A 23,611-nucleotide genomic window follows, 5' to 3' on the forward strand; every position below is an offset into this window, starting at 1 on the left:
AACTCTAGAAACATCTATTTGTCATAACACTTCATATACTTAAATTGGATAGTTTAAATTTAGAAGAATGGAAAATGTCCAAGTCCCATCAACTATCAATATTACCCAAATAACGCAATCTGAAGTGTCACCCTTTGTGTTATTGAATACACCAATGGGAAGAATTTTTTAACCCATCAAACTAAAGACAAATATATTCAAACTGAAAGTCCCTGAACAATAACACAAAACTCCAACCGCTCTCTATCTTACATAGCCACTGGAGTCCAGTTTAGCATAACTGAAATTAATGTCAATGAGAAAGAAGTATCCCCAGCCCCAGGGTATAAAAGGTAGTTTTTATATGTAAAAGGTAGCTTTTTATATATAAAAAGGTAGTTCCTTGCAAAGTCCCAAAATGTATCATCCCATTAAAAATAAGCCTACCCTGTTTAGAACTTGACCATCTCCCTTCCCATACTTAAGGTTCCTAGGATCATCAAATGAATTATTTCTTTTAATATTACTACTTCTAATTTGAGTCAATTCAATTCTACTTGTATGCAACAGGCTTTATCATTATGAAAAGTTTTTACATGAATATTAAAATGGTGTCATGATCAAACTAAATAGATTTACTAAATACTATGTTTATAGATAAACAGAAGCTGAGGCCACAATTGCAAACTCTACGGATATAGAAATAGAGACAAACGTACTTAGTGTCTTAGAACAATTGCAGAAAGATGTAACTTAAATGCAAACAGGGTAGAATCAAAACCTAATACAGAATACAGCAATAGAGAAAAGTGAAAATAGAATTGAGAAATGACTTGTAATTGGACATCTGGGAATGAAACCTGCTGGAAAAAAAAATGTAGCCAAATATTTTTCACAAACCTTCACTCATATAACTGAATAACAATTAGTTATTCAACAACTGCAGAACTGAAATACAAAATTTCATCTATTTAGGGCAATAGTTAGATTTGGGCATGTTACCATATATGAAGAGATTAAATAATATAAAAAGATCAATCATAGACAGAAGAGCTGAAACTTAGCAATCGCAGATTGAAACTTCTGAAAACTACAAAAGCTAACTTCATTAAAAGATATGTATCCTCCTGTACATATCTGAAACTAATATATTAGATGGGTACCTGTCCTTCAAGGAGATATATTTGAATTAAGACAATAGAACCTTAAGAAAAACATTTTGCCTATACCAATTTATGTGCTTGTAAGTGAAGAAAATGTTCATCCATTAAGCTTTGTTTAATGATTTATAATTCCTAATAGTGTTGCAAGTTGGGTTCTATCCTTGGCTTTTTTTTTTCCCTCTCTCTTTTTTTCTCTCTCTCTCTTTACATGTAAGCAGTAAGATATACTGCTAGGAATTACACCTTCACATTAAGTGGGAAGTGGCAGCCTTAGCCATAAATTCATTCCAAATGTATCACTGGCCAAAGCAGTTAGGTTTATTCTTTTAATCAGCCTGAATATTGATGTGAAAGTGAAAGTCGCTCAGTCATGTCTGTGCCACCCTATGGACTGTAGCCCGCCAGGCCTCCTCTGTCCCTGGGGATTCTCCAGGCAAGAATACTGGAGTGGGTTGTCTTGCCCTCCTTCAGGGGATCTTCCCAACCCAGGGATGGAACCCAGATCTCCCGCATTGCAGGCAGATTCTTTTAACAGCTGAGCTACCAGGGAAGCCCGAATATTGATATGGGATAATCTTATCTGTTGACTGATCTACTTGATGTCATCTTATGACAAAATCATTGCTTATTATTTGAATTTCACATAATAATTGTTAAGAAATTTTTCATTAACCGGTATATAGAAGAATGTTTACTACTCATCCAGGTCTCTATACACGACTAAATCCAATATTTATATAATATTAAATAAAGAAAGAAGTGAAAGTGAAGTCACTCAGTCGTGTCTGACTGTTTGCGACCCCATGGACTGTAACCTACCAGGCTTCTCCATCCATGTAATTTTCCAGGCAAGAATACTGGAGTGGGTTGCTATTTCCTTCTCCAGGGGATCTTCCTGACCCGGGGATTGAACCTGGGTCTCCTGCATTGCAGGCAGACTCTTTACCATCTGAGCCACCAGGGAAGCCTGCCTGTATAATATTAATTGGGATCCTAATAGTGTCATGCTGCCTTAGGGTCATTGAAAAAACTTTAACAAATGAAAGACTCTGCGACCATAGATTAAAATATGAGATTCAGTAATTTTCTATTCTTATTAAACCTAACGTTGATTATATTAATGAGGAAACCCATATATAAATTTCAGTGCCTGTATATCATGTTATTGCATTATTTTCAGTATAATGATGTTTGTGCTATGAATGATGTAGGATGCTTGGAAATGAATACTGTTTCTAGTAGCCTGATAATAGATTTGTTTCATGTCACTTCATATGCATCATTTTAGGAGAGTTCATTGGCAGAGACAATGCCAGATGTTACTGGTATGACATTTTTCGATATTAGAGTAAGAAAAGGCAGCCCTCTTCAGTGTTCTTGCCTGAGAAATCCCATGGACAGAGGAGCTTGGTGGCCTACCGTCTATGCGTTCACAAAGAGTCAGACATGACTGAGTGACTGTATACACACATAAATAAATAAAGGATAATAGTTGAGACGCTCTTGTGTTCTCCTGACATCTTCTGAGTGGTTCTCCAAAGAAACCTGTATTTTGTGTCATTCTTGTGTAGGATTATCAATAGTCTACAACCTCTACACTAGGTCATTTTCTGACTATTCACCATATTGCTCCATTATTCAAGCATTCAAGAGTCATGTTTCACAAGATTTCGTTCTATATTTTAATACCTGTCCTACTCCTGTACCCTTAAATAATGAGTACAAAGGAAGAACATGGTTTGGCTTGCAACCTTGGAAAATTAATGTGATTCAGGTGCCCACTACTGAATATATCAAAATGCCAGTGCAAATTGGTACCATAATTGGCTGGCATGTATATTCAGGTCCAAGTGTATGAATGTGTATCGAGTGCCAGGGCTTGGAACAATGATGAGGACTTGTAGTCTTAAAGTAAGATGCAGACCTTACTGATCATGAAAATCATGATAAATATAATTAAAATGAAGATAAACCTAGGTGACAATACAGGGAAATATGTTAATATAGGGAATCATTATTTCCTTTTTAGACATTGTATTTGGGATTTGAGACAATGAAACCTTGAAAGAAACTCGTGTGAAGCAATCCTGTCTATCTAGCTCAAAGATAAAAAAAAATACTCATCCTGTAAGCTTTGTCTCAGAGATTTTTTTTATACTAAAGTACATTCAGGACCTAGTCCACTGCTTTTATCTCTTTGAGTAAGACATTCAACCAAGAAATGCAACACTGCATTAATGATGGGTGTCCAGTTACCTTTGGTCATATTTATATTCCAAATAGAAAATTGACTGAGGATGATGCACTCCTAAGCATAATAGGTTTAAGCAGAAGACAAACTGAATAGGGATATAGGATTTCCTTTTGAATGAGGGACTAACTTACTTTATCTAAGCTTATAAATTTCATTTGAACATGAAATTAATAATACTGAAGTTGAGAAATTTTGTTTCACTGGTCCCCAGCATAGTGGTTAATCTAATTCAACAAACATGATGAAAATGTTTTTATATTTTTACAGGATTCTATTTGAAGTACTAAAGAATGTCCCATACTGAAGGAAAATGACATTAAAAGGTTAGAGATACAGTAGTTGTACTGTCATAGAACCAAAATTCTTACCTAATAGTTAGTATATACACTAAGCAACATAAAAATTTATAGATCCTAATATGGACTGACTGTATAATAAATGATGCCAAAAGATTCTCATTTACAACTGAACATGAGTTACAGAGTTAGAAATAATTTTTTTTCTCAATGAGCAGCCAGATAACATTAAGGAATTATCAAGGGCAAACCCAGTATTTTGGATGGCGCTGTACGGAAATAGTGTGAGACACTTTCTGAGCCATGTTTGCCACGGGTCGGTGTAATTTATTTTTACCTAAGTATATAAGAAGATACATTTACATGCATTATGAGATGAGTTTCCTCTGTATCAAGTTTATCAGTCTTTAAGTCACATCCAACTCTTTGTGACCCCATGACCTGCAGGACAGCAGGCTTCCCTGCCCTCCATTGTCTGCCAGAGTTTGCTCAGACTCACGTCCTCTGAATCTGCCCCTCATCCTCTGCTGCCCTTTCTTCTTCTGCCCTCAGTCTTTCCCAGCATCAGCATCTTTTCCAACGAATCAGCTCTTTGTATCAGGTGGCCAAAATATTGGAGCTTCAGCTTTAGCATTAGTCCTTCCAATTTGTATTCAAGATTGACTTCCTTTAGGATTGACTGGTTTGATCTTCTTGCTGTCTGAGGGACTTTCAAGAGTCCTCTCCAGCATCACAATTTGAAGGCATCAATTCTTCAGAATTCAGTCTTCTTTATGGTCCAGTTCTCACATCCATACATGACTACTGGAAAAACCATAGCTTTGACCATACTGACCTTTGTTGGCAAAGTGATATCTTTGCTTTTTATTTTATTTTATTTATTTTTATATCTTTGCTTTTTAATATGTTGTCATGGGTTTCCCTGGTAGTTCAGCTGGTAAAGAATCTGCCTGCAATGCAGGAGAACCCAGTTCGATCCCTGGGTCAGGAAGATCCCCTGGATGAGGGCATGGCAACCCATTCCAGGATTCTTGCTTGGAGAATCCCCATGGACAGAGGAGCTTGGTAAGCTACAGTCCATGGGGTCACAAACAGTCAGACACGACTGAGCAACTAAGTACAGCAGGTTTGTCATAGCTTTCCTTCCAACGGGCAAGCATCTTTTAATCTCATGGCTGCAGTCACCATCCACAGTGATTTTGGAGCTCAAGGAAACAAAATCTGTCACTGCTTCCACTTTCCCCCCAGTTATTTGCCATGAAGTGATGGGGCCAGATGTCATGATCTTAGTTTTTTGAATGTTGAGTTTTAAGCCAGCCTTTTCACTCTGCTTGAGGGTGAACCCCTCAAGAGACTGTATCAAGTTAAGTTAGCAAGATATTAAAGAAAACAAATGACATAACAAAACTTTTTTAACATGGTTCAAAAAAGGCCATAAATTAATTTCCAGCTAAAAAATCAAAATTACAAATGCATGTAGATTTAATTTGTAGTCAAAAGACACATGTGGCTTCAAAATATTTGAAACAGTTCTTATGCAATGAAAAAAACAGGTATTGATATAAATCATAACTGATAAAAGCTCATCAATGAAATGATCTCATATATCATAATTAAACATGAAAAAAAGGTAATGAAATGTACAAACAGTCCATTTCTGTGGGAAATAATGGGGTTAACAAAACTATAACAATTACTTTTGAAAAAATATATAATTATCATTTAAAAAGTATATTTTCAACTATGACAATCCTAAAATTCAGAAAATAACAAGGAAAAAGCAACTATGCTTAGTAAAAAAAATTCCTAAAAATATTTCTAATGAATATCAAAAATATTATAGAGTTAATATTCACAAAATATTAATGTTAAACATTTTATACAAATAAGCGTGTTGAAGAAAGAGGAAAACAATACATGAAAATTTTTAAAAAATGCCTGAAAATAAAACATGTTAGCTCCTATTAACTCTCCTGTTGAAGAGAGATGATGGCTTAAAAATCATGTTCAGTAATGTAGTGAGGCCCAGTGGAGGTGGCAGTCCAGGGGCAAGAGGTTGAGAGTGATTCTGTCCCTTTCATAGCCCTGGGATTTGGGTGTGGAGGCACCCAATCCCTCAAGAAAAGCCCTTGAGACTCCACTTTTTCTAGGGGCTTCCACATGGCCAAGGTGTGGTCCTGCCTTCAGCTTTCCTGATCACTACTTCCACCAATCACCCAGAGACCATAGATGGAGACTTTCCTTAACTCCTTCAAATTGTTCCTTTCCATAAGATATTCTGGTGAGAGTCTCACCAGAGACCAAATGAATACTTTTCAAAAATTAATTAGAAACATTTTTAGAGGTATTTTTACTAAGTATAGTTGTTTGTTTCTTGTTTATTTTTTCAATTTAGGATTGTCATAGTTGTGTGTTTTTTTTTTAAGTCTTGTTAAATACAGGTTTTGTGTGTGATCATTATATACTCTTTCAGAACATTGACATGAATCAGCCATGGGTGTACATACATGTGTCCCCACTCCTGAACCCCCCTCCCACCTTCCTCCCATCCCATCCCTCAGGGTCATCCCAGTTCACCAGCCCTGAGCACCCTGTCTCATGCATTGAACCTGGACTGGTGATCTATTTCACATATGATAATATACATGTTTCAATGCTATTCTCTCAAATCATCCCACCCTCACCTTCTCCCACAGAGTCCAAAAGTCTGTTCTTTGTGTCTCTTTTGCTGTCTCGCATATAGGGTCATTGTTACTATCTTTCTAAATTCCATATATATACATTAGTATACTGTATTGGTGTTTTTCTTTCTGACTTACTTCACTCTGTATAATAGGCTCCAGTTTCATCCACCTCATTAGAACAGTTTCAAATGTATTCTTTTTAATAGCTGAGTAATATTCCATTGTGTATATATACCACAGCTTTCTTATCCATTTGTCTGCTGATGGACATCTAGGTTGCTTCCATGTCCTGGATATTGTAAACAGTCCTGCAGTGAACACTGGGGTACACATGTCTCTTTCAATTCTAGTTTCCTCAGTGTGTATGCCCAGCAGTGGGATTGCTGGGTCATGTGGCAGTTCTATTTCCAGTTTTTTAAGGAATCTCCACACTGTTCTCCATAGCGGCTGTACTAGTTTGCATTCCCACCAATAGCATAAGAGTGTTCCCTTTTCTCCACACCCTCTCCAGCATTTATTGTTTGTAGACTTTTTGATAGCAGCCATTATCAGGGCTTCCCTGATAGCTCAGTTGGTAAAGAATCTGCCTGTAGGAGACACCGGTTTGATTCCTGGTTTGGGAAGATCCCCTGGAGAAGGAAATGGCAACCCACTCCAGTATTCCTGCCTGGAAGACCCCATAGATGAAGCAGAAAGGTGGGCTGTAGTCCACAGAGTCCCAAAGAGTCAGGCACGACTGAATGACTTCACGTTCACTTTCACTTTCATTCTGACCAAAAATGGCCAGGACCTTGCCATTCTGACTTGAATGATTTGAGGTCAGTGGTTCTCTTTGGTTCTGGACACCAGACACAGAGGATGTTGGACTATGGGGGAAGCCCGCCTCAATGCAGTCCAGAAGGGGGAGTCCTTTCAGGAACCTCAGTCTTCACAAAGGAAGGAATCTGGCCGCCACACCATCTTGCTAGTCTCCAAATCCTTGGCCCTGAAAAGCCTTTCCTGAGACCTGAATTCTAGTCAGATAGTACGTGGAGGCAATGTTCGCTTCCCTGCACCCTGGGAACGTTCACACACGCGCCTCTATACACCTCCACGTGGCACACACTGAGCCACTGAGGGAAGTCTCCTGTGTGTGCTTTTCAGTCTCCCAAGAACCATTGGTAGGGAAATACCGTGCCCCTGGCCTGGTGACAGCGAGAGGCAGGTGGAAACCTGCCAACCAGGTCTTGGCAGGTAGATGTTATTGGCTGTTGAGAGAGCTGAAGTGTGGCCCCTGAGTTTCCATGGGGCTTGGCCAGGTCACCTTCAGGCATGCCAGTGTCTGGGTGAGACCAGTGGTTCCTGATGGGCTGTTTGATGGACTTTGCTTTGATCGCCCACTGGGGCCCCTTGTTTCTGCTGGGGCATTCTTCCTCTCCAGGAGCCACAGTCTTCGATGATAGCAGCCCCAGAGGAGAAACCCCTTCCAAGCACTCCTTCCTAGAAAGAAAGTTGAGAGCCCATAGGAGCCCCGGTATCATCTCCATAGTGAGGCCCTGATTGCCTGAAGTAGAGGGGAGTCCTCATGACTTGAGCCAAGCAGGGAGTATTGCATTGCTTTGTTTGGGGGCCATGGGCAGGCATGGGAACAGACACCCCACCAGTTGACAATCGCTCTTGTCCCTGGTATGAACATTCCTAAGGAAAAAAAAATTCCTATGCAGGTGTTCGTTGTTGGCTGTTAAGAGAAGCAGGCAGCCTCTGAGATTCCATGGGGCTAGGCCAGGTCACTTTTGGGCATGGCAGGGTCTCAGTAAGGCCAGCTACTCCTGATGGGCCCTTTGCTGAGTTTTGTTCCATTTGTACTCAGGCACCATGCGCCTCCTGGGGGCCACAGCCTTAACAATAGCACCTCCAGAAGAGAAACCCCTTTCGAGCTTACTTCCTAGTGAGGCTGTTGAGAGCTCTTGGCAGCCTATATTAACTCCATCATGAGGCACTGTTCACCTGAAGTAGAGGGGTGGTCCCATGACATGGTCCGAACAAGGAGTAGTTGCCTTCTTGTTGTTTGGAGGCCTTCAGAAGGCCATGGAGGGGATGCCTCATTAGGCAATGATGGCTCTTGTTTCCAACCTGAATGTTCGCTAGCAGGGCATTGCCAGGTTGACTCGTGATGAGCCCATGGGCCCGGCCACAGATACCTGCTTCCTCGAGCATCCATTGCGTGGAACTTCTTGACCTCTTTTTTTGTGTGTGATTGCGGCAAGTGGCCAAATTTCATGTTCCCTCAGCCACCCCTTGCTACAACAGACCCGGACTGAGCTTGGAGGAGCATCTCCATTCCCCAAGACATGTCCATAGAATCTTGGCAGCTGAGAGGTCCTTGTGCTGGGTCTTCCATCAGGTGGAGAGACTATGAGGCTCTGTCTTCTCTCGGGACTCTTTCTTGAAGTCACCATTTCTATCTCCCTGGATGTATTGTTATTCATATTCTCACTCAAACATTGATCCGTTCATCCACTTGTTTCTTCATGTTTGTCAGTATGTAGGGTGGGAGGGAAAGATGGAGAAAAGTGAGGAGGTAGGGATGTAGCGAAGAGGATGGGAGATCAGAACTTAGAGAGGTAGGGAGGAAGGTCTGTGGTAGATGAGCATTTCAGCCAGGGATTTGTGTCCCTGCATATAGGTGCATTTCGTTGCTTTCTTGTGTTCCTGGACTTGTTGCTCTAGGTATGTCTTGTAGCAACATTTGCTACATCAAAGTGTAGCACACATGACTACCAAAGCCTACAGGGACAGACCAGGAGCTCTCACAGGAGTCTTTCTGCTCTCTAGACAGACAGCATCTGGAAAGGAAGGATTATCTGAATGTGGCCTGCTGCTCCTGGTGCAATTGATATCAGCCTTGGTGCTGCAGCTGGGTAGACAGAAACTCAAGTCCTTTACAGCTTCCTTATTTCCAGAAAGCTCTGGAGGTACGACTACTTAGGTTCCTGTGCATGGATGCACTTCATGGGGCATGCCTCACTTGGGTTGATGAGAAGAATTCATATGGTTCTGAAAAGAGAAATGATTACCTAAAACTCATGTTCAACAGAAGTATGCTGAGGCCCATTGGAGGTTGCAGCCCAGAAACTAGAGGTCAGGGACATTTCTTTTTTCTCTGAAACCCTGGGATTTTGGTGTGGAGGCACCCTACCCCTCGAGGAGAGTCCTTGAGCCTCTACAATATCTAGGGGCTTCCACAGGGCAAAAGCCTGCTCATGCCTTTAATGATCCCAATTCTCACAGCCCACCAGGAGGTTATGAGGTGGGGTCTTTCCATAGTTCCTTCTTTTCAAATTGTTTCTTTTAGTCAGATGTTCTGTAGAGATTCTTGCCACATGCTAAATCACTTGAGGTGAGTGGCTCTCTTTAGTCCTGCACATGGGCCCCAGAAGGAGGTGGACCATGGGGGAGGCACCCCTTTAGGCAGTCCAGAGGTGGGAATACTTTTGGGAACCTCAGTCATCACCACGGTGGAACTTATGCTGCAGTGGCATTTCCAGGGGCTAGGAACTCCGGTATTGAAAAGCCTGTCATTAAACCTGAATTCTAATTAGATTAGACATGGAGGCAATGTTTGCATCCCTGGCCAACTGGGGTCATCCACACAAAGTTCTCTGCACACCTCCATGCAGAGCATGCTGATTGACTGAGAGAATGGTCAGCTGTGGTTGTTCTTTTCAGTCTCCCAAGAACCATCAGCAGAGAAAAGATGGTGCCCCAGGACCAGTGATGGTGAGAGGCAGGCAGGAACCAATCTGCTGGGTCTTGGCAGATAGACCCTGCTGGCTATTGAGAGAGCTGAAGGTCAGCCCATGAGATTTCATGGGGCATGGCCAGGTCACTTTCAGGCATGGTGAGTTCTCAATGTGGCCACTTGTTCCTGATGAGCCCTATGATAGGTTTTGTTTCATTCATTGCATCGCTCAGGCCTGACACATATGTTTCATGTGGCGTTCTTCGTCTCTGGGGGCCATGGCCGCCAATGATAGCACCTTCTAGAGAAGTCCCTACCATGCTTACTTTCATAGTAAGGTTGTTGAGAACCTTTCAGGGTCACAGTATCACCTCCATCGAGAGGCACCATTTGTCCGAAGTAGAGGGTCAGTCCCATGATATGGACCGAGCAAGGACTAGATGCATTGCGGCTGTTTGAGGGCCTTGTGCAAGCCATGGAGGGGATGCTGAACCAGCCAGCAATGACTCCTGTCCCCATCCTGAAGGTTCCCATGCAGGGCACTGACATGTTAACTGGTGCTAAGCCCTCAGGTCCCGTCTCCAAATATCTGCATCCTCGAGCACCTCTTCTGAGGGATTTCATGGCCTTGTTTTCTGCATGTTTGCAGTATGTGGCCAGGCCCATGTCCCCTCTGTGATCCCTTGCTTGCAAAGACCAGGTTCAAGCATGGAGGAAGTCTCTATTCCCAAAACAGATCCATAGACTCTTGGAGGTTGAGAGGTCCTTCTGCCAGGCCTCTGTTGGGTGGAAAGTCCATGAGGCTCTGCCTTCTTTTGGAACTCCTCATTGAATATGCCATTTCTGGCTGCTTGTACATGTTATTCTTATATTCACTCATGCCTTGACCACTTGTCCACTCATTCCCTCATGTTTGGCAGTAAGTATGGTGGGAAGAAAGGAGTGTTTGAAAAAAGTAAAGAGGTAAGGAACTAGAGAGGTAGGGACCTAGTAGGGAGGAAGGTTGGTTGTAGTTATACATTTCAGCCAGGGATTTTTGTCTCTGCATATAAGTGTATTTAGTTGCTTTCTAATGTTCCTGGATGTGTCTCTATAGTTGTGTCTTGCAGTGTCATTCACTGCATGAAGGTGCAGCATGCATGGCCACCAAAGCCTGCAAGGATGGAGTAGGTATTCTCATAGCTGTTGTTCTCCTTCTAGACAGACAACACCCCCAGAGGAAGGAAGATCTGAGCGTGGCCTGCTGCCCCTAGGGCAATTGATATCAGCCTTGATCCAGCCTTTGGTGTGGACAGAAACTCACATCCTCTAGGGCATCCTCCTTTCCAGAAAACATCAGAAGTAAGCCTACTCAGGTGCCTGTGCATGCATGCAATGCGTGGGGGCATGCCTTGTTGGGGTTGATGATGAGAACTCATATGATCCTAAAGAGAGATGGTGATCTAAAATCATGCTCAACAGGATTATGGTGAGGCTCAATGGAAGTGACATTACAGGGCCCAGAGATTGTGGTTTCTTCTGTCCTTTCTGGAGCCCTGGGATTTGGGTGTGGAGGGACCCTATCCCTGAGCCTCTACAGTGCCCGGGAGCTTCCATGTGACCAAAGCCTGTCCTGCCCTTGGCTTTCTTTCCTGATCCCTGCTTCCACCACCCACCCAGAGGATATAGCCAGGACCTTTCCTTAGCTACTTCTCTTCAAATTATGTCTTTCAGTCAGACATTCTGGAGAAGGCCTCACTGCGACCTGAACAATTCGAGGTGAGTGACTCTCTTTAGTCCTTAACATGGGCCCCAGAGGACAATGGGCTATGGAGTAGGCCCACCTCAAGGCAGTCAAGATTGGGGAGTTGTTTGTGGTCCACAGTCCTCTCAAAGGGGAACTTCTGCTGCAGTGCCTTCAAGACCATCTATGATCTTGGAGACTGAAATGCTTTCTGTTGGTCCCACATTCTAATCAGATTGATCATGGAGGCAGTGTTTGCTTCTTGGCTCCCTGAGGAATATCCACACACAGGTCTCTGCACACTTTTGTACAGAGCTTGCTGAACAACTAAGGGGATAGTCACCTGCTTGTGTGCTTTGCAGTCTCTGAAAAACAAGCAGGTAGAGAAAGATTATGCCCTAGACCTGGCAATGGTGAGAGGCAGGAACCTGTCCAGTGGGTCTTGGAAGTTAGATGGTGCTGACAGTTAAGAGAGCTAAAGAGCAGCCCCTGAGATTCCATGGGCTGTGGCTAATTAACTTTCAGGCATGGCAGGGTCTTGGTGAGACCACTTGCTCCTGATGGGTCCTTTGATGGGTCTTTCATTTTTCCATTTGGGCCCCAGGCATATCTTGAAGCATTCTCCCTCTCTGGGGGTCATGGCCTTCAATGATCACACCCCCAGAGAAGAAACCTTTTTGGAGTTTAACTTTCTAGTAAGGCTGTTGCAAGCCCTCCAGAGCCCTGGTAGCATCTCCATTATGAGGCTATATTTGCCTGAAGTAGAACAATGGCCTCAAGACGTAACCAATCCAGGAACAGTTGCGTTGTTTTTGCCTGGGGCCTTCAGCAGGCCATGGGAGAGGACATGCACCAGGGGACGAGGCCTCCTGTTCCCAGCCTGAACGTTCCCATGCAGGGCATTGCCAGGTTGACTGGTTCTGAGCCTATGTGCCCTGTCACCAGATATCTGCTTCCTCAAGAATCCATTCCGTGGGACTTTGTGGACTCGTTTTCTGTGTGTTGGCTGCAAGTGGCCTAGCCCCATGTCTTCCATTCCACACCTTGCTTGCACAGATCAAGATCGAGCTGAGAGGTACATCTCTGTTTTCCAGGACACATCTATAAATTTTAGTGACTGACAGGCCCTTGTGCTGGGCCTTCTTCTGGGTATAGAGCCCATGAGGCTCTCCCTTCTCTTGGGGCACCTTTGTGGAGTTGCCGTTTTTTCCTTTCTGGACACATTACTTATGTATTCACTCAAGCACTGATCCGCTAGTCACTTGTTTCCTCAGGTTTGGCAGTAGGTAGGTTGGGAGGTAAGGATGAATGAAGAAAAGTAAGGAGGTAGATAACTACAGATAGGGTACATAGAAAGCTAGAGAGGTAGCAAGGAAGGTCAGTGGTAGGAGTACATTTTACCCAGGGGTTTGTGTCGCTGTGTATAGATAGATGCATTTTGTTGCTTTCTTGGGTTCTTGGATTTATCACTCTAGATATGTCTTGTAGCATCATTCACTGCATGAAGGTATAGCACACATGACTACAAAAGCCTACAGGGCCAAACTAGATGTTGGCAAAGCTGCTGTGCTCCTCTCTACTCAGACAGTGCTCCAAAGGAAGGAAGATCTGACTCATACCTGTTGCCTCCAGAGCCTTCAATGTCAGCCTTGGTGCAGCACCTGGGGTAGACAGAAACTCACATGCTTTGGGGCTCCATCATTTCCAGAATGCATTGAAGGCAAGCCTACTCAGACTCTTGGCATAGATGCAATGCGTGGAGCTTGCCTTGTTTGGGTTAATGATGAGAAGTCATATGGTCCTAAGGAGAGAAAATGACATAAAAATCATGCTCAAAAGGATTGTGCTGAGCTGAATGGAAGTGGCAGTCCAAGGGCAAAAGGTCCTGGTTCCTTCTGTCCCTTTTGGTGCCTTAGAATGTGGGTGTGGAGGTAACTGATCCCACAAGGAGAGCCCCTGTGTCTCTACCTTGTCTAGGGTCATTTACATAGGCTAATTCTAGTCCTGCCTTTGGCTTTCTTTGCTGATCCCTACTTCCACTGCCTACATGGAGGCCATAGGCAATGCCTTTCCTAAGCTCCTTCTCTTTGAATCTTGTCTTTCAGTAAGACATTCTGGTGAGGGTCTCACCACAACCTGGATGATTCAAAGTGAATGGTTCCCCTTTTTCCTGGACATGAGTACCAGAGGATGAAGAACTATGAGGGAGGCATGCCTCAAGGCAGTCCAAAGGGAGGAGTCCTTGTGGGAACCTCAGTCATCACAAAGGGTGAACTTATTCTACAATGCCATCTAGACAGGCTAGGATCTCAGACATTCAAAGGCCTTTCATTAAACCTGAATTCTACTCAGACTGGATATCAAGACAGTGTTTGCTTCCCTGGTCCCCTGGGGAACATCCACACAAATGTCTCTGCAAACTTCCATGCAGAGCACATCGATCACCTGAGGGGATGGTCACCTATGGTGTGTGCTTTCCAGTGTCCCAAGAATGGTTGGTAGGGAAGGATTGTGCCCCAGGCCTGGCAATGGTGATAAGCAGGTAGTAACTGGTCCACTGGGTCTTGGCAAGTGGACGCTGTTGCTGTTGAGAGAGCTGCAGGGCAGCCCCATGGGGCTTGGCCAGATCACTTTCAGGCATAGTGAGTTCTCAGTGTGGCCATTTGTTCCTGATGGGCCCTTTGATGTGTTTGTTTTGTTCACCCACTCGGGCACCTTGCATCTCCTGAGGCACTCTTCCACTCTGGGGCCACAGCCTTCAATGATAGCACCCCTCCAGAAGAGAAACCCCTTCCGAGTATACCTTTTTCATAAGGCTGTTGCGAGCCCTTTGGAGCCACTGTGTCAGCCCCAGCTTGAGGCCCCATTGCCTGAAGGAGAGCTGTGACACCTTGACAAGGGTCAGGCGAGGAGTAGTTGCCTTGGTATTGTTCGGGGCCTTTGCTGGGACACAGGAGGGGCCGCTGCTCCAGGCAACAGTGGCTCCGGCTCCAGCCTGAACATTCCCAGGCTGCGTGTTGCCAGAGTGACTGTGCTGGGTCTGTGTGCCCTGTCACCAGAGAGCCGCTTCCTTCAGGATCAGTTCTATGGGATGATGTGGCCTCATTCTCTGTGTGTTGGCAGCAAGTGACCAGGCCCAGTGTCTCCTCAGCCACCCCTTGCTTGAACAGACAAGAATTGAGCTCGGAGGAATGTCTCCATTCCACAAGACACATCTGTAGAATCTTGGCAGCCAAGAGGTTCTGTCAGGTGGAGAATCCTTGAGGGTCTGCCTTCTCTGGATTCCTTTATGGAATTACCATTTCTTCCCTCCTGGTCACATTATTCATGTACTCAGTCATGCACTTATCTGCTCATTCACTCATTTTCTAATGTTTGGCCATAGGTAGGGTGGGAGGGAATGATGAATAAAAGTAAGGAGGTGGGGAGGTAGAGAACTAGAGAGGTAGGGAAGAAGATTGGTGGCAGTCATGCATTTCAGCCAGGGGTTTGTGTCTCTGTATGTAAGTGCATTTTGTCACTTTCTTGGGCTCCTGTATGTCTTGTTCTAGGTATGTCTTGTAGCATTATTCACTGCATGAAGATGTAGCACGTGTGACCAAAGCTTACAAGAAATAACAAGGAGTTCTCACAGGTATCTTTTGGCTCTATAGACAGTCAACGTCCCCAGAGGAAGGAAGATCTGAGTGTGGCTTGCTGCCCCTGGGAAATAAATGTCAGCCTTGGTGCAGCACCTGGGGTAGCCAAAAACTCACAACCTTTGGGACATACTCATTTCCAGAAAGCTTCAGAGGTAAGCCTACTCAGGTGCCTGTGCCTGAATGTGATATGAGGGAAGTGCCTCAGTTGTGTCAATGTTTAGAATTCATTTGGTCCTGAGGAAAGATGATGACCTAAAAATCATGCTCAAAAAGATTATGCTGAAACCCAATGGACACGTCCATGCAGAAGCAGGAGGTCTCTCTGTCCCTTCTGGAACCCTGGGATTTGGCTGTGGAGGCCCCGTATCCCACAGAGAGTTCACTTAATTACTCTCAGCAGTGTCTCGGGGCTTCCATGTGGCCAAGGACTGGCTCTGCCTTTGGCTTTCGTTCCTAATCCCTGTTTTTACCACTCACCCGGAGGACATACACTGGGCCTTTCCTTAGCACCTTCTTTCTGAATTGTGTCTTTCAGTCAGACATTCTGGCGAGGATCTTGCCATGGCCTGAATGATTCAAGATTAATGGCTCTCTTTTGTCCTCAACACAGGCCCCAAAGGAAGACGGACTATGGGGGAGGCAAGCATCAAGGTAGTTGAGAGAGGGGCGTCCTTGCAGGAACCTCAGTTCTCACAAAAGGGGAACTACTGCTGTGGCACCATCACAACAGGCTAGGAACTCGGGCACTGAAAAGCCTTTCATTAAACCTGAATTCTTGTCATATCATACACGGAGGTCATGTTTGCTTCCCTTGCCCTCCGGGGAACATCCATCCACACACAGGTCTCTGCACATCTTTGTCCAGAGCACACTGATCTACTGAGGGGATGGTCACCTGTGGTGTGTCCTTTTCAGTTTCCCAGTAATTTTTTGTAGGGAAAGATCCTGCCTCAGGCCTGGCAATGATGAGAGGCAGGCATGAACCTGTCTAGGCAGGTAGACACTGCTGGCTGTTGAGAGAGCTGAAGGGTGGCCCCTGAGATTCCATGGTGCTTGGCCAGGTCATTTTCAGGATGGCAAGTTCTCATGACACCAGTTGTTCTGATGGGCCCTTTGACATGTTTTGTCCTGTTCGTCCACTTAGGCCCCTTGAATCTCCTGCAGCATTCTTCCTCTCTGGTGGCCATAGCCTTCAATGATAGCAACCCCAGAGGAGAAACCCTTCCAAACTTACCTTCCTAGTAAGGCTGCTGAGAGCCCTTCAGAGCCCCGGTATCATGTTCATCGTGAGGCCCCATTTGCCTGAAGTAGAGGAGTGTCTTCATGATGTGAACCAAATAGGGAGTAGTTGCATTGTTGTTGCAGGACCTTTGCAAGCCATTGGAGGTGAGGCTGCACCAGATAACAATGTCTCCTGTCCCCAGCCTGAATGCTCCTGTGTAGGGCATTGCCGGGTTGACTGGTGCTGAGCCCACGGGCCCCAAATCCAGATATCTGCTTCCTTGAGCATCATTTCTTGCTTGTTGCTTCATTTTTCCATATGTTGGTGCCAAACGACCAAGCTCCATGTCTTTTCACCCACTCCTTGCTTGCAAAGGCCAGAAAATGCCAGAGAGGAAGGAAGATCTGAGTGTGGCCTGCTGCCCCCAGACCAATTGATGTATCTTGGTCTGGAATCTGGGGTAGGCAGACTCTCATCCTGTGGGACATACTCATTTCCAGAAACCCTCAGAGATAAGCCTACTCAAGTCCCTGTGCATAGATGCAATGAGTGGGAAGTGCATTGTTTGACTTGATGAATAGAATGCATATGGTCCTGAAGAGAGATGATGACCCAAAAGTCATGCTCAGTACAATTACACTGAGGCCCAGTGGAAACAGCAGTCCAGGGGCAGGATGTCAGGGATCTTTCTGTCCCTTCTGGAGCCCTGGGATTTGACTGCAGAGGTACCCTATCCCTCAAGGAAAGCCCCTCTGTCTCTACAGTGCCTAAGGGCTTCCTTGTGGCCAAGGCCTGGTCCTGCCTTTGTCTTTCTTTCCTGTCCCCTACCTCCAGTGTTTTGTCAAGAGAATGCACTGTTCATAGCAAACACCCTCTTCCAATAACACAAGAGAAGACTCTACACATGGACATCACCAGATGGTCAATACCGAAATCAGATTGATTATATTCTTTGCAGCCAAAGATGGAGAAGTTCTATACAGTCAGTAAAAACAAGACTGGGAGCTGACTGTGGCTCAGATCATGAACTCCTTATTGCCAAATTCAGACCTAAATCGAAGAAAGTAGGGAAAACCACTTGAACATTCAGGTATGACCTAAAGCAAATTCCTTAAAATTATTCAGTGGAAGTGAGCAATAGATTTAAGGGACTAGATCTGATAAACAGAGTGCCTGATGAACTATGGATGGAGGTTCCTGACACTGTACAGGAGTCAGGGATCAAGACCATCCTCAAGGGAAAAAAAAAAATGCAAAAAACAGAATGGCTGTCTGAGGAGGCCTTACAAATAGCTGTGATAATAAGAGAAGTGAAAAGCAAAGGAGAAAAGGAAAGATATACCCATTTGAATGCAGAGTTCCAAAGAATAGGAAGGAGAGACAAGAAAGCCTTCCTCAGTGATCAGTGCAAAGAAATAGAAGAAAACAATAGAATGGGAAAGACTAGAGATCTCTTGAAGAAAATTAGAGATACCAAGGGAACATTTCTTGTAAAGATGGGTTCAATAAATGACAGAAATGGTATGGACCTAACAGAAGCAGAAGATATTAAGAAGAGGTGGCAAGAATACACGGAAGAACTATACAAAAAAGATCTTCATGATCTATACAAAAAAGATAACCAAGATGGTGTGATCATTCACCTAGAGCCAGACATCCTGGAATGTGAAGTCAAGTGGGCCTTAGGAAGAATCACTATGAACAAAACTAGTGGAGGTGATGGAATTCCAGTTGAGCTATTTCAAATCATAAAAGATGATGTTGTGAAAGTGCTGCACTCAATATGCCAGCAAATTTGGAAAACTCAGCAGTGGCCACAGGAGTGGAAAAGGTCAGTTTTCATTCCAATCCCAAAGAAAGGCAATGCCAAAGAATGCTCCAACTACCACACAATTGCACTCATCTCACACGCTAGTAAAGTAATGCTCAAAATTCTCCAAACCAGGCTTCAGAAATACATGAGCTGTGAACTTCTAGATGTTCAAGCTGGATTTAGAAAAGGCAGAGGAACCAGAGATCAAATTGCCAACATCTGCTGGATCATCGAAAAATCAAGAGTTCCAGAAAAACATCTATTTCTGCTTTATTGACTATGCCAAAGCCTTTGACTGTGTGGATCACAGCAAACTGTGGAATATTCTGAAATTGATGGGAATACCTTCCCTGCCTCTTGAGAAATCTGTATGCAGGTCAGGAAGCAACAGTTAGAACTGGACGTGGAACAACAGACTGGTTCCAAATAGGATAAGGAGTACATCAAGACTGTATATTGTCACCCTGCTTGTTTAACTTATATGCAGAATACATCATGAGAAACACTTGGCTGGATAAAGCACAAGCTAGAATCAAGACTGCCAGGATAAATATTGATAACCTCAGATATGCAGATGACACCACCCTTAGGACAGAAAGGGAAGAAAAACTAAAGAACCTCTTGATGAAAGTGAAAGAGGAGAGTGAAAAAGTTGGCTTAAAGCTCAACATTCAAAAAACTAAGACCATGGCATCTGATCCCATCACTTCATGGGAAATAGATGGGGAAACAGTGGAAACAGTGGCTGACTTTATTTTGGGGGCCTCTAAAATCACTGCAGATGGTGGTTGCAGCCATGAAATTAAAAGACACTTGCTCCTTGGAGGGAAAGTTATAACTAACCTAGACAGCATATTAAAAAGCCAAGACATTACTTTGTCAACCACAGTCCGTCTAGTCAAGGCTATGTTTTTTCCAGTAGTCATGTATGGATGTGAGGGTTGGACTATAAAGAAAGCTGAGCGCTGAAGAATTGATGCTTTTGAACTTTGGTGTGGAGAACACTCTTGAGAGTCCCTTGGACTGCAAGGAGATCCAACCAGTCCCTCCTAAAGGAGATCAGTCCTGGGTGTTCATTGGAAGGACTGATGTTGAGGCTGAAACTCCAATACTTTGGCCACCTGATGCAATGAACTGACTCATTTGAAAAGACCCTGCTGCTGGGAAAGATTGAAGGCAGGAGGAGAAGGGGACGACAGAGGATGAGATGGTTGGATGGCATTATCAACTTAATGGACATGAGTTTGAATAAACTCCGGGAGTAGGTTATGGACAGGGAGGCCTGGTGTGCTGTGGCTCATGGGGTTGCAAAGAGTCAGATACGACTGAGCAACTGAACTGAATTGAGCCTCCAGGGCCAACTCAGAGGATGTTGGCAGGCCTTTGTTTAGCTCCTTCTCTCAAATTGTGTCTTTCTGTCAGACGTTCTGGTGAGGATCTTGCGATGGCCTGAATGATTTCAGGTGAGTGGGTCTCTTTGGTCCTAGACACAGGCTCCAGAAGTGTTGGACTGCATAGGAGGCCTTCCTCAAGGCAGTCCAGAGGGCCGAGTCTTTTTTGTAATCTCAGTCCTCACAAGGTAGGACTTCTTGACTTATATCAGGATGGTGGCACCACCTTGACGGGTTAAGATCTTCAACATTGAAGAACCTTTTGTTAAGCTTAAATTCTAGTCATATGGGTCACGGAGGCAATGTTTGCTTCCCTGGTCCCTGGAGAACATCCACACATAGGATTCTGCATACCTCCATGCAGAGCACGCTGATCCAATGGGGGTCAGTCACCTGTGGTGTGTGCTTTGCAGTCTCCCAAGAAGAGGGAATATCCCCAAGTCTGGCAATGTTAAGAGGTTGGCAGGAACCCATCCACCAGATCTTGGCAGGTAAATTCTGCTTGCTGTCGAAAGATGAGTCACAGTCCCTGGGATACTATAAGACTTGACCAGGTCATGTTCAGGCATGGCAAACAACTGTGAGGCCAGTTGTTTCTGACAGACCCTTTAATGGGTTTTGCTTCACTGGCCAACTCAGGCTTCTTGTGTCTCCTAGGGCATTCTTCCTCTCTGGGGGGCCACAGCTTTTAAAGATGGCTCCCCCTAGAGGAGAAATCCCTCTGAGAGTACCTTCCTAATAAGGCCTTTGAGAGCCATTTGGAAACCTGGTATCATCTGCAACATGAGGCCCTATTTGCCCAAAGTAAAAGGTTGGACCCATGACATGGACTGAGTAGGGAGTAGTTGCATTGCTGTTTGCGGAGTTTCATCAGGTCATTGGAGAGGATGCTGCAGCAGACAATGATGGCTCTTTTGCACAGCCTGAATGTTCCCATGCAGGGCATTGCAAGTTTGACTGGTGCTAAGCCCATGGGCCTTTCTCCATACGTCTGATTTCTTGAGCATAAATTCATGTGGTCACATAGCCACATTGTGTGTTTTTACAAAGAAAAATAGAAGCCTAGTGTCTTGCACAAGCTGGGTTTCAAAGAGGTAGAGGAACCAGAGATCAAATTGCCAGCATTCACTGGATCATGGTGAAAGTAAGGTAGTTTCAGAAAAACATTTATTTCTGCTTCATTGACTTCACTAAAGCCTTTGTGCTGATCACAACAAACTGGAAAATTCTTAAAGATGGGAGTACCAGACCACCTTACCTCTCTCATGAGAAATCTATATGTGGGTCAAGAAGCAATAATTAGAACAAGACATGGAAGAATGAACAGGTTCAAATTTGGAAAGGAGTGTAGCAAGGATGTATATCATCACCCTGCTTATTTAACTTATTTGTAGAGTACATCATGTGAAATGCTGACCTGAATGAATCAAGATTGCCAGGATAATTATCAACAACCTCAGATATGCAGATGATAGCACTTTAATGGCAGAAAATAAAGAGAAACTAAAGAGCCTCTTAATGAGGGTGAAAGAGGAAAGTGAAAAAGCTGACTTGAAACCCAACTTTAATAAAAACTAAGATTATGGCATCCAGTCCCATAACTGTATGGCAAATAAAAGGAAATAAAGTGGAAGTAATGACAAAGTTTATTTTCTTGGGCTCCAAAATCACTGTGATAGTGACTAAAGACATGAAAGTAAGGAAGGAAAGCTATGACAAACCTAGACAGCTTATTAAAAAGCAGAGACATCACTTTGCCAACAAAGGTCCATATAGTCAAAGCTATGGTTTTTCCGGTAGTCATGTATTTACATGAGAGTTGGACTATAGGGCTAACTGCAGAAGAATCGATGCTTTCAAATTGTTGTGCTAGGCTTCCCTCTTCAGAGTCCCTTGGACTTCAAGGAGATGAAGCCAATCATAAAGGAAATCGATCTTAAATATTAATTGGAAGGGCTGTTTCTGAACCTGAAGATCCAATACTTTGGCCACCTGATATGAAGAGCCAGCTCATTGGAAAAGACCTCAATGATGGGAAAGATTGAAGGCAAAAGGAGAAGGGGGCAGCAGAGGATAAGATGGAAAGATAGCGTCACTGACTCAAAGGACACGAATCTGAGCAAACTCTGGGGGATAGTGAAGGACAGAGAAGCCTGCCGTGCTAGTGTCCATGGGGACTCTAAGAGTCAGACAGGACTAAGAGACTGAACAGCAACAGCAGCGGTGTCCTGCTTGTCATCTGTAGTTTGAACAGACATTGAAGAACCAGTAAAAATTTCTCCCTTCTTTAATCATTCCATGTTGTGTGAATCAAATACTGCATAATTAATGGTGCTTTTGATTGCATTCTATATTTGTTTTTGATATAAAGACATGTCAAATAAATGATTTACCTTTAAAAATTTTTATTTCTCATCATTGAATAGTGTCCATTTTTTGTCCTTCATTACAGATTACTTAGTAAGATGACTTTTTGGTCATTTTTGACTGTGCTTTTACCATCATATCTTCCTGCAATCAATCTAGCCACTTGTACACTGAAATTCAAACTTTATTCCCACTAGGTGCTTTCTGGAACTGTTATGGATATTTGTGAATATGCATATTCCCTAAATAAATTAGTTATTTGTTGAATGCCTTCTTAATAGCTGATACTAATTGGCAGGAATTTTCCAAATATTTTAGTGCTCTTCAGTTTTTATTTTTCAAGCCTTTTGATACTAGTTTTTTGGTACTTTTTATTCTCTTTTTTTCTTTCTGCATGTCTGATTGATAGGTGGTATACAAGTCTATGATATTATGTGAGTGACAACACCAGTGTAGCATGTGGTGACTCAAATTTCAAATAAAGCATTGGACTAGTGAAAACAGGGTTCTATGAAAGTTTCATTCAATTGGGAAACATGAAGATTATAATGGATTTTCTTCATGTAAATGACTGGTATAATTTCCAAGATCTTTTTGAGAAACTTTCATCTATCTTCTGAATTTACTTTAATTGAAACTTCAGAAGTTTTATTATTCTATGGTGAATATTTATTATAACCTAAAAATGTTTAAGCAATTCATTTTCATTGTATTTTAGTGTGGTTATAGTGCTGTAATATGTTTTAAGCATTCATGGACTACTCATAATTAAGAGACCTGGGCAACTGTGGCCTCATGTTTGAGATTCATGTCTATGCTTTGCCTATGATATGTGGTCTTGAGTACAATCTATGCAAACCGATGTATCTTCTAACGTTTCTGATACTTGCATTGCTTTACTTCTTTCCTCAGACAGGAAGTGGGCGTCCCTGGTGGCTCAGATGGTAAAGCGTCTGTCTGCAGTGCGGGAGACCTCGGTTCCATCCCTGGGTTGGGAAGACCCCCTGGAGAAGGAAGTGGCAGCCCACTCCAGTACTCTTGCCTGGAGAATCCCATGGATGGAGGAGCCTAGTAGGCCACAGTCCATGGGGTCGCAAAGAGTCAGACAAGACTGAGTGACTTCACTTTCACTTTAGAAAGGAAGTACATAGTACAATTAATTATTATTGTTCTTGATATTGCATCCTTGATAATACACCTAAGGACTTGCTTGTTTATGTCCTTGATTGATAAACCTGTAGTCAACAACATGAGAATTTTGGATATTTTAGAGTAAGAATAATATTCCTTGTGTAGAAATTATAGAATAGTCCACATGAACAATACATACATGAGAGATGTAGTTCTCAATAATAAT

The 23,611-nt window shown here is 43.5% G+C and overlaps 1 long non-coding RNA gene and 5 other non-coding genes across 6 annotated transcripts; all 6 read left to right on the top strand.

The window, feature by feature from the left end:
• Positions 1 to 9,385: 9,385 nt before the first annotated feature.
• LOC122707097 lies at positions 9,386 to 9,468 on the top strand. The gene has a single exon (XR_006344621.1). It is a non-coding gene; the product is annotated as a small nucleolar RNA SNORD115 (small nucleolar RNA).
• Positions 9,469 to 11,299: 1,831 nt separating this feature from the next.
• Positions 11,300 to 23,200, top strand: LOC122706296. The gene is made up of 4 exons (XR_006344367.1): positions 11,300 to 11,438; positions 11,811 to 11,855; positions 15,474 to 15,613; positions 23,167 to 23,200. It is a non-coding gene; the product is annotated as an uncharacterized LOC122706296 (long non-coding RNA).
• On the top strand, positions 11,495 to 11,574 carry LOC122707095. The gene has a single exon (XR_006344619.1). It is a non-coding gene; the product is annotated as a small nucleolar RNA SNORD115 (small nucleolar RNA).
• On the top strand, positions 13,595 to 13,673 carry LOC122707096. The gene has a single exon (XR_006344620.1). It is a non-coding gene; the product is annotated as a small nucleolar RNA SNORD115 (small nucleolar RNA).
• Positions 15,669 to 15,749, top strand: LOC122707094. Its single transcript, XR_006344618.1, has one exon. It is a non-coding gene; the product is annotated as a small nucleolar RNA SNORD115 (small nucleolar RNA).
• Positions 17,251 to 17,331, top strand: LOC122707098. The gene has a single exon (XR_006344622.1). It is a non-coding gene; the product is annotated as a small nucleolar RNA SNORD115 (small nucleolar RNA).
• Positions 23,201 to 23,611: the final 411 nt, after the last annotated feature.

Source organism: Cervus elaphus, chromosome 13, assembly GCF_910594005.1.
Source record: "Cervus elaphus chromosome 13, mCerEla1.1, whole genome shotgun sequence".
NCBI lineage: Eukaryota > Metazoa > Chordata > Mammalia > Artiodactyla > Cervidae > Cervus > Cervus elaphus.